This window comes from Juglans microcarpa x Juglans regia, chromosome 7D, assembly GCF_004785595.1.
Source record: "Juglans microcarpa x Juglans regia isolate MS1-56 chromosome 7D, Jm3101_v1.0, whole genome shotgun sequence".
NCBI classification, from domain to species: Eukaryota; Viridiplantae; Streptophyta; class Magnoliopsida; order Fagales; family Juglandaceae; genus Juglans; species Juglans microcarpa x Juglans regia.
Window position 1 is genome coordinate 7304160 of NC_054606.1, and position 16389 is coordinate 7320548.

Below are 16389 nucleotides of genomic sequence, written 5' to 3' on the forward strand. Positions count from 1 at the left end.
ACTACCTTCAATTCGATTGAATTCCACGTACCACCTATGTGAATACGTGGTAGCATCCATCCGGTTGGGCTCTCTGCGGTTTGTGTGGGAACCAGCAAGCGCTCGCCACGTGGTAAAACAACGAGGGAACGTGAAGAACTGAAATGCGGGAATTAGGACGTACGTTTTTTTTTTTTTTTTTTTTTTTTTTTAACAAATATGTTTCATTCTTAGAGAAGAACAAAATACACTAGCGCAAGCAACTTAATTCATTAGAACAAAGCATCTACTAGAATCCGAGATTGAATGAAATTTGGAGATAGATGCTACTATTTTATAGTGTCCTCCACAAAGTAAGTATTTTTTGCAAGTAAATGGGTAGCTTCATTCTCTTATTGACCAACATGGAGCACTTCATACCCGAGATTGAAATGGAAGCATCAAATCGTGTTAACAAGTTATGTCCGTGTTGTGTCAAGATATATATATATTATACTATATAGGTCAACTCTAACTTGATTCGTTAAACTTATCTTATCAAAATCTTAAATCTTAATATGACTCATTAATATAACGGGTCGTGTCATGTCGTGTCAATCCGTTTTAATCCGTTTATGTTAATGGGTTGAAAATTAACCCGTTTGATCTAGTTAAATTTAACATAATTTTATATAAATGTTAAAATCACAATATCTATAAAAAAAATATAAAACTAACTACAAGTTTAAAATTACAATTCAAACAATAAAAATATCAAAATTAAAATTTCAACAATTTTATTTATTAAGTATAAGGGTATAATTGTGATTTTAACTTTCTTAATAGGTCATAACGGGCTGACCCGTTATCAACCTGTTAAGCTATTGTATCTTAATGGGTCAATCCGTTTTGTTCCGAACCCGTTACAGTTAAACAATAATCCACTTTTATAATATCGTATTCATGTTAGATTAACGGATCGTGTCACATATTATTACTCCTATATTGAATGAAATCTGGGGTCGTTTGTATTTTATGTGAATTGTTGCCGGTAATGTTTGTGGCTTAAGAGACTTGATGGAAAGGAATAGGCATGTATGGCCCGCCCAGCACTAGGCGTGGGGATTGCCCGCCCATGCACAAAGCGGGAGGGAGGTGCTGGCCCCAGGCGGCGAGATTGCCTGGCCATCCATCCGACCCATATATATATATATATATATATATATATATATATTATATTAATAAAATAACTATAAATACATAATTTATATATCTCCTCTTATTTCTCACTGTCCTCCCTTCCTATTCTCTTCTATTCTTCTCTATCTTTTCTTTTTCTTCTTTATTTCACGTCTTATTGGCCGTTTACCATCCTATATTCTCTCTCATTTCTCTTTTTCTCACTTCTCTTATTCTTATTCTCTCTCCTCTTCATTTAAGCAAGCTTATCTCTCTGTTATCACGGATCATAAGTTACGATTCACGATTGAGTTGTAGTTTATGATAGTAAGATCACGACTTAGTCGTGAGTCTCTACAACCCAAAACTACGGTTGTTACTATGGATTTGTAAGTTGAAAACTCACATGCGAGTTTTATAACTTGCAACATAGCTCATTAAAAGCTACCCACATATCTGTGAAGGTTTGTACAATTTATAACTTTGTAGGGATTTTTTGTTGGACTTGTGTGATTTTTCTAATGTATATATAGTTTTTTTTTTTTTTTGTGAAATTGTGTTGTTAGACAGGATAGTCAAACAATAATAACATCAATCTGTTCGCTCGACAAGAGGATGCAGATGATCGTCCCACCGCCACAAGATGGGGTGTAGAATGGGTGGTTAGTGGTTACCCACCCGTATAGAGTACATAGCACCCTAAAAAAAGAATAATATACGAATAATTTTCTTTATTCTGGAGATAATTAGAAGATATAATTTTTTAATAGGACAATTAGAAGGCATTGACAACTGCATAACATGAGGGTTTGAGACATAATTATTGGGCAGTATGTAATGCTTTCATTCGATTATAGGGTAGAGAAATATCACACCATTCCTTCTAAAAATCCGATAGACCATCCGATCACGTCACCACCAAATAGCCATGGAGGAATGGCAGTTGTTACTAATAAAGACAAATGAAATTCAGTGTCTGCTCTCACACACTATGAGAGTCTTCTATTACATATAGAACATATACAAAGATTAATACAGACTGTATTCGAACTTTACAAGAAATGAATTATGGATATGGTTTGAAATGCAATTACAGGATTTTGAATGCCTCGATTGGTTACACAATTCAGATGAGATGTGATAAAATGTTTTGTTAAAAGTTAAATAAAATATTATTATAATATTATTTTTTTAATATTATTTTTGTTTTAAAATTTGAAAAAGTTGAATTGTTTATTATATTTTGTATTTTGTATGATAGTTTAAAAAATTTATAATAATTATATGAGATGAAATAAAATAAGATAGTTTATTTTGTATAACCAAACAAACCAGCCCTTAGTTGCCATATTTGTTTTTGTAGCCGTTGAGTCTACTTGAGAGTTGGTCTCCATATTTGGTTTTGTAGCTGTTGGATCTCTTTGAGAGTCGGTGGTCTTGTGTATTGTAGGAGTGTCTTTAATAACTAAGATCTTGTTTTGATATTGAAATAATAAATATTTGAATAGAAGTGAAATGGTTTCTGAATAGTAATAAAATAGTTTGCAATAAAATATTCTATTGGATCTTGGTAAATGAGAGAAAAAAATTGAATAAAAATATTATAAAGTTAAAATATTATTTTAATATAATTTTTATTTTGAGATTTGAAAAAATTAAATTATTTTTTATATTTTATTTTAAAGTTTGAGAGAATTGTAATGATTAGGTGATGATCATATGATAAAGTTGAATATTTGAAATTAAAAAGTATTTATATTTAAGTAATATTTATGAAAAAAATAAAATGAGATGAGATGAATTAAAATAGTTATCCAAACCAGCGTAAGAGAAAATAAATAGGCCATGGAGGAATCCAACTATTATTAGCATGGCGTAAACGTAATTTGAATTTATATTTTGATAATTAAAAAAGAAAGTACGGAAATATGACAAAATTTACATATCAAGGGAAAATGAAAATCGTCTATGTTTTTGCTTTCCTTAACCAAGGATCAAAAGAAAATGATCGTGGAAGTCTACTTCTGCCAATCTAATCCAGCAAACTGTAGCACACTTTTCACTACAGCTTCTAGTCGTAGTCTTATAGTCTGTTTATTAGATTATGTTAAAACCGTTTCAAGCAACTTTCTCTTGAGAAAAATGGGTAGGAGCCAATCTTTTAGTTTCAAAGTCTTTATTATTATTATTATTTATTTTGGTGTTGTATTTGCTGATTTTAGGATGATTGTTGAGAATTCTTATCCTATTAAATTTTATATCTTGTAATATATAATTTATCTATAAAAGAAAAGCTTGCTTAGAAAAAAAAAAAAAAAAAATTGTACTTGCTATACTTTTATTTTTTACAAGTACATGACCTTTTTCTTGACAATTGCCCTCCCAACTCCTATACGGTAGATTATCATTAAATTACAGTTAATTGATAGTTTATGGACTATGGGTGGGCATAGAAACAGGTAGATGAGATATTTTGTTAAAATTTAAATAAAATATTGTTATAATATAATTTTTTAATATAATTTTTATTTTAAGATTTAAAAAAATTAAATTGTTTATTATATTTTATATGAGAGCTTGAAAAAATTGTAATAATTATATGAAATGAGATGAGATGAGATGATTTTGTATAATCAAACTAGTCAATTCATGTTTGAACAGGAACAAATTGCCATAGTTCTATGCAATATTACAATTCTACTAACTGACATAATTTTATGTGACTTGTTAAATTTATTTTACAATAAAAATCAATTTTATAATCTGACAAACCAAATAAAATTATGTCAATTTATAAAATTATTTTTATATAATTTATTTGTATGTAGAGTATCTGTGTTTTTATGTGAAGACTAAATAGAAAAAAAATTTATTCATTATTTATTTATTTATCATCTTTTTATAATCTCATGATGTAATATTAGATGATAGATTTATAAATAAAATATAATAAATAATTTTTAATTATTTAATATCACTTCATAAAATGACGTGAGAATGATTCCCATCCAATTTGTATAGTAAAACAGTATCAACAGTTTACACAGTAAGAATTAATAAAATAGTTTCCTTTTTCACCCTCTCATGAATACCCAAGCCAACAGAGTAACATTAGAAAAATTCACCTGCAAGGCTACAACCATCTCCGAGTCCGAAGCTATTTCAGCTCAAAATGAATTATCTAATAAATTTATTATTATTTATATGAAATAAGATCTATAATTAAAGTCTCGCAATCATTAATTAGATAGTTATATTACTGTATCCTTGTTAGCTGCTTAAACTATCTATGAATTTATAAAATCAAAATGACAAATTAAGAAACCATAAAAATGTTATAAAAAAGATTTTTTTTATTGGTACCAGGTGTCCAAAAACAAAATCTTGAATTTTCCGCTAGGTACTTCGGGTAATTGAAGGGAAAGTTTTCCAGTCCAATAGACTGTAGAAATTATTTACACTCAAGAAGATTTGAACTTTAGACTTCAAATGAGTATACCACCAAGATCAAAACTTTTAGCACTTGAGTCAATCCCAAATAGTTGTTATAAAAAGAGATTATGTTTAATATATTATATACTATGAGTTTATGACTATAGGTGAAGAAAGGCTGCGTTTAGTTATAAGACTCAGCTGAGCTCAATCTAATTTTAAGTTGAGTTTAATATCTAAACACCCAATTTTCAAATTACTGAACTCATCACAACTCAAAACCTCATTACACGTGAGACCCACAACCTTTTTCAACTTAACACATCTTTATACGTGGAATCCATAACATTTTTCAACTTCTCATAAAAAAAGTAATAAACTCGTCTTAACATCCAAACACATTTTAAATTCAGTTTAGATGGGCCACATATAATTTTCTCCACTACTTAACTCACTACTATTCATAAAGAATTAAATTAAATTAAACTCAGCTCAACATCCAAATACGGTATTATATTCTTACAAAGTTGTGAGTTATTTGGTTATCCATAAAACTATAGGACTTCTACGCAATTGATGATTCTCTCTCTCTCTCTCTCTCTCCTTATGCGAATAACAAACACTTGAGTCCATCTATACGTTCAGTTTGATCGATGTCCTAAGGTTTTGGTTTTGCTGGATGTGGCTTCTGGTTTTGCAAATCTGGTTTGGGATTTAATGGTAAATGATTTGAAATGTGTTCTACTTTTTCTCACGGTTGCATGGGGATATGGAAGTGTAAAAATCATTGTTTATTTCAACACAATGACTATGTGGTTAAGGTGCTTGTTGATAATTGAATTGCATATGTTGGCAAGTGTCATCACTCATTGGTAAGCAATGAGTGTTTACTCTCATGGACTCCATCAAAAAGGGGTAAGGTTGGGGTTATTGTAGGCGATGGTAGAGGTGAGGTATTATTGATTTTTTGTCGTAAGGAAGTCGGTGTATTTGAAGTAGATGAGATTGAAGCTCTGGCAACATTAAGAGGCTTGCAGATGGTTTTAAATTTGGGTATTTCAGATTTGATTTTGGAAGAGGATTCCTGGTTGTTGATGAAGCCATGATCGGTTTGCGGGATTCTAATTTATCTAGTCCGGGGTCTTTGATTGCAGAAATTCAGCGTCTTCTCTGACGATTTGTGGATTTTGAAGTTACTCATGTTGGACGATAAGGAAATGAGGCAGCCCATTTACTTGCAAGACATGCTAGAATGATAGATGATACTGTACAATGGTGGTACTAATGTTCAAATTTTATTATTTCTAAAATGTTGTTAGATGTTGTTATGTAATTGCTTTTATTTGTATGTCAACCTTCTACGATTAATAAAATATATGTTGTTATTAAAAAAAAAAAGTCCATCTATCTTTGAATTTCATAACAAATAGGGTAAATAAATTTTATAAAAACTCGATAATACAAGTTTAATTATTGAAATCTGCTGCGTAAAATCCTCCAAATACAGTCTCCATGTATTCCTCTCCTCGTCCATCCATGTCAGCTTAAGTCAATGACCAAAAAATCCCCTTCTTTCAGTTTAACCAAAAACCCAACTGCCATCCAAATTTCTCTCTACCATTCGAGTTCCCTCTACAGCTTCGTCCATCAGCGTCAACCTGCTCAGCGTCAACTTGCTCATCTTCTCCACCACCATCGGCCATTTTTCTTTACCTGAATTATTGAAGACTGCTAGAGTTGCAGAGCTCAAATGATTGGCATCAGTCACTAATAATTTTCAAATCTCCATAACACTAGAAAACTCACTCAAGTCAAAACAACAAGATAAATTTGAAGCGGAAAATATTTTAAAAAGTTCAAAAATAAAATAAAATAAAGATGATAGGAAACACCAAGATAATCCTTAAGAGCTCGCTTCAAATACCAGTGTTAATGCCTAAAATTTGCATAACATATTGGAAAGGAGGAAAGAATGATTCCCAACCCATATTGGTGATTCGGGCTTCAATACGATGTTTTTTGCGTTCATTCATATAATAAATAATAAATAAACGAATACAAATAAATAAAAAAAGACACAAAAATTTACGTGATTCGGCATAAAAGCCTACGTCCATTGGTTGTTTGGGGGTAAAATCTACTATGGTTGGTGATTTTATAATCTCTCATGACTTCACATGTCGCTCAATAGAATGAATAAATTTAGTCTAGGCATAGAGAAGTCATCTTAGCCTGTGGAAGTCTGTCCTCCATTTGTAGAGATCTCCCTTTATAGAGATCTGTTTTATTCTTTAGAGTGTTAGAGTTCAACTTGCCTTGTGAAACATTTTTCATTTTAGGAGTTTGACTCAACTTCCTTGCCTTATCTCTTCATTTCCTTATATCTTCTCAGCTTTATCTTTTAACTTTATCTATTCATTTATTATTAGTGATAGGTTTTCAAATTGTTAGATCCAATCAATTTAGTCCCTAACAGATGCTTGCGATTCTTAAGGTCGACTTGTTTATCAAGAAGGCTTTAAAAATCTTCAAGTCAATCGTGATGGGGGTAATCTGTAAGAATCTGCAGAAAAAGTAATTATGAAAACTAGTCCATAATTTATCATTGTTATGCAATGCAATGATGATCTCCATGAGTAGTCCTTAAGAAGAATTTATGAAATTTGTAGTAAGGGCCTTTAAGGATGGGCTTCTGTAAAATTTGTTTGTAAGAATATTTGAATGATAATTAAGTGTATTGATGATTATATGTGACGGTTAGTGAAGTGCGCATATTTCCGTGCTCGGTGATCATTTTTTATTTTTGGTGGCTTCGGTGGATTTTGCCCCGTGCAAATCTTCTTTACCGCTTCTTATAAAAGCCTCGATCTTATCAAATTATGATTTCTTTTTGTTTTCCATCGCTTCCGTAACTCTTATCAAATTCTATTTTTTGTTTCACCGCTTGCGGCTTAGTATAAAAGTAACTGTCATCTTATTTATTTTCTATTGTTTGCTATCTGATAAAATTTGATCATCTCGTTATTTTAACTTTTCCAAATCTATTTCTTTGCTTCTGGATTCTAAATTGTTTGTGAAATATGCTTCTTCATTTGTAAATTTTGGAATCAACTTAGTATGCTTCCATTTTTGCTTTTGTGCTCAGATAAATATGAACTTTTCTATGCTTTCATGAAATAGTACATATACATACATGTTAAAAAATTCTAAATTACAAACTAAAAAAAAAAAATTATACCTAAACATAATTGCCAAAATTTTTTAGCTTGAGTAATTTCAGACCCAATACTTACAATCTAAAAAATTATAACATAAATTCATAACATAATAGACATATACGTGACAAAGAAAGTAGAAATTGCAATTAAAAAAAAATTACAACTACAGAAAATAACGTAAAAACTAGAAATTACACCTACAAAAAAAAAAAACACATCTAAACAGAGTTGCCAAATATTTTGTACTTCAACTTATTATTAATATCTCAGATAATAACATCTTAGATTTCAAATTTAAAATAACAACAAAAAATCATAAATAAATATGCACATTTGACAAACAAATAATATTAACATATTAGACAATAGTATCTCAGATTTCATATTTGAGATAACAACAAATCTAATAAATAAATAACATATTTAGAGATCTACAAAACAAAACAAAAAATCAAAACTTTTACAAATGCACAGGTTCTACAAAATCTTAGATCACAACCAAACAAAAATGATACAAGAAAAAAATGAAATTGATATATGTACACGATCTCTTCAAATATGTGAAGATATGTTGAGATCTATAGGGAAAAAAAGTAACAAAAAATGAACAACATTCGCTTATTTATCTACAGATTCACAATAGAAGAAAAAATAAACAAAACAAAGATCAAAGAGAAACAAAAAATAAAGATCAACCGAGAGGTAAAAAAATGAAATCTAAACTCGATATCTTCAAACATATGAAGATTTGTTGAGATTTATAGGAAAAAAATGACAACAAAAAAATAGACAACAAACAAAAGAAAGAAAAAATAGAGAAAAGCAGAGTGAAAGCTAAAACAAATTAGGCACAATCAGAAAATAAAAATAAAAATAAAAATAAAAATAAAAATAAAAATTCCACTTCTTTGTTCATTTACCTACAGATAGACGATGGAAGAAAAAAAAACAAAAGAGTGAAAGAACAGAGAAAATGAGTGTGAAAAAAACTTACAGATCAACGAAAAGGTAAAAAAAAAAATAACACTACTCGGTTCTGAATACGGTCTCTTCAAATATATGAGGATCTGTTCAGATCTATTAAGAAAAAAGAATTCAGAAATAAACCGACTTAAAAAAATTGTACATAAAGTCAGATTTGTAGGAAGAAAAAAATCTAAGCACATACAAAAAAATATTTCAGTTCTTTACTCTATACACAAGAACCATACTCTTTCCCTAAATTTCTACGTCAACTCAGATTTGTAGGAAATGAACAACGTCTATTCATTTACCTATAGATGAACGATGGAAGAAAAAAAAAGAGTGAAAGAACAGAGAAAATGAAAGCGAAAAAAAAATTAGAGATCAATGAAAAAGTAAAAAAAAAAAATGACATCACTCAGATCTGAACACGATCTCTTAAAATATATGAAGATCTGTTTAGATCTATAGAAAAAAATAAAAAATAAACCAACTTAAAAAATATATATATACATCAACTCAGATCTATGGGAAGAAGAAAATTTAAGAGAAAAAATATATATGAGAAAAAAATGAACGTCAACTCCAATCTAAAGATCTGTAGGTAAATAAAAAAAAAATTACACCACTCAAATCTGAACACGATCTCTTTAAATATATGAAAATCTGTTCAGATCTATAGAGAAAAAAAAAATCAAAGATAGACCAACTTCAAAACAAATTTACATCGACTTCGATCTATATGTAAAAAACACAAACAAAACAGAAATATCAAAAAAATAAAACCATTTAAAAAATACCTAGAGACCAACGAAAAAGTAAAAAAAAAAATGGAGACAAAAAGAAAGAGCTTGTCATAGAGAGAGAGAGAGAGAGAGAGAGAGAGAGGGGTGAGGAGAGGCAAAACGGCGTGGTCTTCGATGTTGATCCGGCTGAGAGAAGGACCGAGTAGCTGTCTATAGTGTAATGGTGAGACTACGACACATAGGAGAGAAAACGAAAAAGAAAGAGGACAGGGAGGAAGACTCTCGAAGATAGATGTTAGGAGAGAGAGTTTTGAGAGAAGAATGGGGGCATCAGCGTAGAGAAAGAAATAGAGGAGATCAAAAATCCTAGGATTTTTTCTTGCTTCAAATGACGTCGTATGGGGGCTGAAGTCTTAGAGACGAAGCACCTATCTCTACAAAATAATCTATAGAAGCAGTAGATAAAATGTTGTAAGATATAAATTATACAAATCTTCCTTTTGGTGGAAAAATTATTATTTTTTGTGAAGATTTCAGTCAGATATTACCTGTAATTTGTAAAAGCACAAAAAAAGAACAAATTGATGCAAACCTAGCCTGTTCTTATTTATGGTCTACTTTAAACAAAATTAAACTAATAGAAAATATGAGAGCCAAATTAGATCTTGATTTTTCTCATTATTTGATTAAAGTCGGAAATGATATTGCGCCAATTACTATTGATGAAATAATCAAAATTCTAAATAAAATGTTTATTCTTACAATAATAATGTTGAATTTTTAAATTCTTTATTAGAGGCTATTTTTAGAGATATTTCAAATTATTCAAATGATTTTATTGAAATTACAAATCGAGTTACATTAACACAAAAAAATCAATCAGTTGATGAAATAAATATCATACTCATTGACAACTTCCCTGGTGACATGGTGCGATATTACAGTTTTGATAAAACAGTTCATGCATTTGAACAATGAGTTATGGAAAATTTCTTAAATACTTTAACACCAAATGGATAGCCACCACATGAATTATTGCTTAAAAATAATTGTGTCATTATGTTACTTAGAAATATAGATCATACAGAAGGTTTATGCAATGACACATGGTTGATTTGTTGTAATTTTAAGCATAATGTTATTGATGCAAAAATATCAGTTGGTCATCACAAATGAAAAAATGATTTTTATACTTATAATTCCATTCTTGCTAGAAACAAATAAAAATAATAGTTTTCCATTTAAATGAATACAATTTCCTATCAGATTAAGTTTCACAATAACAATAAATAAATCGCAACGACAAATATTAAATTTTATTGAAATATATTTACTAAATTAGTATTTTCTCATGGACAATTATATGTGGTATTATCAAAAGCTAAAGCTGCAAATTCAGTAAAAATTCTTATAATACCAACAACAATTGATAATTATGAAAGAAATCACACAAAAAATATTGTGCATAAAGATTTTTTTTTAAAATTAACAAACTCATTATGATGTTACGTAAGTAGTTTAATTTAATATTTTATTTATTCCACCCAATTATTTTCCTTCAAATGTTGCTATTATTTATGTGTTATACTGTTTTTTAAGTTATATTATAGAATTCACAATATATATAGTAATATTTCTCTGTCTTCTTATTTTTAAATAGACCAAATATGCAAACTATTTATATATCAGTCAAATACATCACCCTAGTTAGAAAAAACTGGAAAATAAAGATGCTCGTTTTTGAAAAATCACCAAAACGAGTAGTAAAGAACTCACCAACAAAATATCAAAACTTCACACTGATAGACGCTCGGGTATTAATCATTTTGTATTTATTATATTTTATACATTTTGTCTCATAAATATTTTATTCTACTATATTTGTGTAATTCAATAATTTATGCTCCCATTAGCTAGAACATTAATATATATATATATATATATATATATATATACACATACATATACACCCCACCACACACATATATCTACTATATATATAAGTGCGAATAAATAGGCAATTATTGTCTAATATTTTATATTTCAATTTTACCTCTCATTTTCTATTTATTTTACCGCTTTGTCCTTGATTTCTACTAGGTTATGGTTTTTTTTTTTTTTTTCCATTTTTTTTCTTGTTCTTATCGTTTTTATCACCGTTTGCACCGAATGGTTTTATGTGTAAAGTAAAGTGTTTTTTTTTTTAATAGAAATACGCCTAAGATGTGGCGTGTTTATTCTTTATTACATTTCCGTCATTTGTCGCTTCATATAAAAGTCATGATCTTATTCGCTTTATATTGTTCCTTATTTGGTAAAATTTTGAGTCATTTAGTTGATTCATCTTCTCAAATTTACTTCTTTTCTCCTCACTTCGAAATTATCGTTTTTGTTGTTCAGTTTTTTAGCTCTTACGATATGTTTTCTTATGTTTATTGTTGTAAATTAAGTATTACTAATAATTTCTTTTATTAAATATTTACATGGAGTAGTTAATTTTAAAAAAAAAAAAAAAATTCTTACTATAAAATGATTTTGGATGAATGGACAAAAGATATAAAGGAAACAAGGACAAAACAAAAATTAAAATAGACATTTTTGCCTCTACTGCTGTTTCTGACTCTTTGATTTTAGATTATGAACTTCTGATAGACTGTTTCAGCTATGCTCAGATCTGGAAGAGAAAAGAACTAGTGTTATTTATTTCAATATTTATCCCAAAAAAAATATTCAACTGTAAAGAAAGAAAATAAACCTCAAACATAATAAAATAATCAGGGCATAAGAGGAAAATTATGCTTCATATTGACTGACATAAACCACATAAGAATATGTATATTAACATCTATTCAAATACATAGGGGAATGACAACTAAAATAAAAGGTTTTAAATAAAAATTTACATTAACTCAGATATGTAGGAAATGAACATGTTCATTTTCCTGCAAATCCACGATAGAAGGAAAAACAAAGAAAAGAGAAAAATAACAGAGAAAATGAGGGTAAAAGAAAATGAAAAAATAATGACCAATAAAAAAGAAGAAAAAAAATCTGAACATCTAAAAAATATAATGTAAGAGAAGTAAAAGAAAAAGAAATGATTATTTGGAAGTTTGAGATAATAACAAAAAAGAGGAAATAACGTAAGTTATAAAATGAAAAAAGAAAACTAAGATTTTCAGATATGAGAAATAATATCTCAGAATTGTGTTATTTCAGAAAAGAAAAATCTAATAAATAAAGAAATATCTACAGAGAAAGTGATAGAACAAATAAAGAAGAAGAAGCCAGTATACATGAAATGATTGTAGAAAAATAAATTTGCACATCTAAAAAATTTAACCAAAGAAAAATAAAACAAAAATTATTGTTTAGAAGTCTGAGAAGACGCATATCGAACAAAAAATAAAGGAAAATATATATATATATATAAACAAAAAGCAACATATATTAACATTTCCATATCGGAAGAGTTGATCTAGAGATCTATAAAAGAAAAAAAAATCAAAACTTTTACAAACTCACAGGTTCCACAAAATTTCATATCACAGCCAAACAAAAATGATACAGAAGACAATGAGATTGGTATATGAACACGATCTCTTCAAATATGTAAAGATATGTTGAGATCTATAGGAAAAAAATAAAAAGTAACAGAAACGAGCAACATCCATTCATTTATCTACAGATTTACGGTAAAAGAAAAAACAAACAAAACAAGGGTCAAAGAAAAAATAAAATGAAGATCAACCAAGAGGCTAAAAAAATAACAGTGAAATTTGAACACATCATCTTCAAATATATGATGGTCAGTTGAGATCTATTAGAGAAAAAAAGGACAACAAAAAATAGAGAACAAACAAAAGAGAGAAAAAATAGAGAAGATCAAAGTGAAAGAAAAATTTCTACATCAACTCAAATATGTAGGAAATGAATAATGTGTGTTCATTTAGCTACAAATGCACGATAAAAAAAAAACAAAAGAGTGAAAGAACAGAGAAAACGAGAGTGAAATTTTTTTTACAGATCAACAAAAAAGTAAAAAAAAAAAAAAAAAACTAACACCACTCAGATTTGAACACAATCTCTTCAAATATATAAAGATATGTTCAGATCTATGGAAAAAAAAATTCAGAAATAAACTGACTTAAAAAAAATGTACATTGACCTAGATTTGTAGGAAGAAAAAACAACAAAAGAGAACAACTGCAGAGATAAAATGATTTAAACAAATTTGAACATCAACTCAGATCTGTAGGGTTTGTTCATTTCCCTATAGATGCACGATGCAAAAGAAAAAAAATCAAAAGAGTGAAAGAATAGAGAAAATAAGAGTGAAAAAGAAAATTACAGATCAATGAAAAAGTAAAAAAAAAAAAAAAAGGAGATGGAACAAAGAGCTTATGTGAGAGAGAGAGAAAGAGAGAGAGAGAAAGTTGAAGAGATGAAGTGCGGCAAGGCAAAACGATAAGATGTTGTTGGTGTTGATGTGGCTGAAAGAAGGAACAAGTGGCTGTCTGTAGTGTGATTGTGAGAATAGGAGACAGAGATAAGAAGATAAAACAAAAAAGAGAGAGAATGGGAAGAAGACTCTCGAAGATGGATGTTAGGAGAGAGAGAGAGTTTTGAGAGAATAATTGGGGTGTTGGTGTCGAGAAGGAAAGAAATATAGGAGGATTTTTTTGCTTCTTTAAACGGTGTCGTATGAGGGGGTGAGGTGGGAGGGGCTGGGCTTTGATGTGAGAATTTAGGCTTCAGTTTTTTTTTTTTTTTTTTGACTTTAGATGTGAGAAATAGATAGTGTTAAAAACAATTTTGAACCTAACTATTACCTTATATTCTGATAATTTTTTTTTTAAATCAACATCTCAATTGTCCATAAAATTGTAATAAGAAAACAAAATCTTAAAAAATAAATTTTATTTCTTTTCAGCATTTTTTTCCTTTTATTTGTACTTTAATAACTAATCCAAAATTAATAACAACATTTGAGGAGTTTTAAAATTTGTAATGTATTAGAATTTGTTTAAATTGTTTTTTGTAGTTGTAAATGATAAAAATTTATATTATAATTATATGATTAAATTATTTAACACTTAGTAATGTACTTTCTAAGTTTAAAATTAACACATTATATATTTATTTTGGAAGTAATAAATATACAACATATGCAATCGACTATAATTATTAAAATTAATAATAATAGTTTTATTAGTATAATTATAAATCTTCATAAAGTAAGAAAATATATTTTATTAATAATTTAAATAGATGTACATATTTATTAAATCACTTAATATCTTTAATATACTGTTACTTAATATAATTTATTAATAATTAAGTTTGATATTTTCAAAATCTAATATTAATTGTTAAATATTAGATTTTATATTATTAACAAATCTCATATTGATAACACTATTAATATTGATATTAATAAGACTATTAATAAGAAATTTCATTTCATGTAGTATTTTATTTTGTTTAATTTCTGATTTTATAAATATTGATTTTATTTATTACATCCGGTTAATATAGTCTTATTTAACAAATATAATTATACAATTATTATGTCCTTTTTTTTAATGTGTTCTTTGTAACAGATTTGCTACTTCTGTTCTTATTTCACTCTTCCTCATTCCACTTCTTGTTGATTTTCTCTACTTCCATAGTCTTTTTATTTGTCCTTTACTTTTTGGTATGTTTTATTTTTTCTCATATAAAAAATGCTTATTCTATTTATTTCATAATGCTTATTCTATTTAGAGATCAGAAATTGTTGAAATACTCTTATCTCCTCTATTTTAATGCAAAGGTTAATATTTTTTTATTAAAGGAAGATCTTTTCTAACGTCTTTTTTTTACATATTTGTTGCTTTTGTTCTTCATCTACTGTTCTTCAAGCTGGTTGTTGTCAATTTCCTCTATTTTCATTGTTCTTTTATTTGTCCTCTACTTTCTAGTATGTTCACTTCTACATCATTTGATAAAATGTTATTAAATTTTTTTATATTTATATAAATGCACTTGTAGCTAAAATAAATTGTTGACATTGTATGTTTATTGTATGAATATTTCATTTTCTCATCGTATTAATTTCTTTTAATAGATTTGTTATATTCTAAAGTGTGCTATCTCATTTGGTTCATTTAATATAATCTATAAGAAATTATTATTTGGAATTAATTGATTTTTAGCTACAAATGCTTATAATATTTGATATATATCATGTCTTTTTATATATACATATCTACTCACATCTTTGATATGTTCTCAAATGTTTTTTTAGATCACATCCTGAAAATCAACGCAAAATTCATAACATTTCATAACTTTATGTCGATTGATAAGACGATATTATTAAAAGTAGAAATACATTTAAACATTATTAACACTAATTATTTTCCTTTTTATTTAACTACTTCTATAAATAAATCTTGAAGAGCGTGAAAAATATCCAGTAAGAATAAATTTGTATGCTGCCCGTTCAGAGGAGAAAAATGAATAGATCTACAAAAAAAAAAGAGATATATACTGAGTTGAAAAAAACTCTAAATAATAAAAGTCAAATGCAAACACAGTCTCAACATACTCTCTCTTCTCGTCTAAACAGCAATGAAGTCATTTGTATAAGAGAGATTGGATCGTCTTCGAATGTTAATTATTCTGAAACTAACATCCACAAATATGACACTTTTACTTCCAACAATATAACTGAAACTTCAACACTTCGTCTATGTCAAGATGAAGAAACCAAATGCAGCTAGCTTCTCTCACAGAAGCTGAGATACTCAGAAATAATGAAACACGAGAAACAAACTTTTTGCTGTTGGTCTGTTTTCTAAACACTTGAAGGGTTTATGCATACAATTATTCAATTTTCTAACATTCAG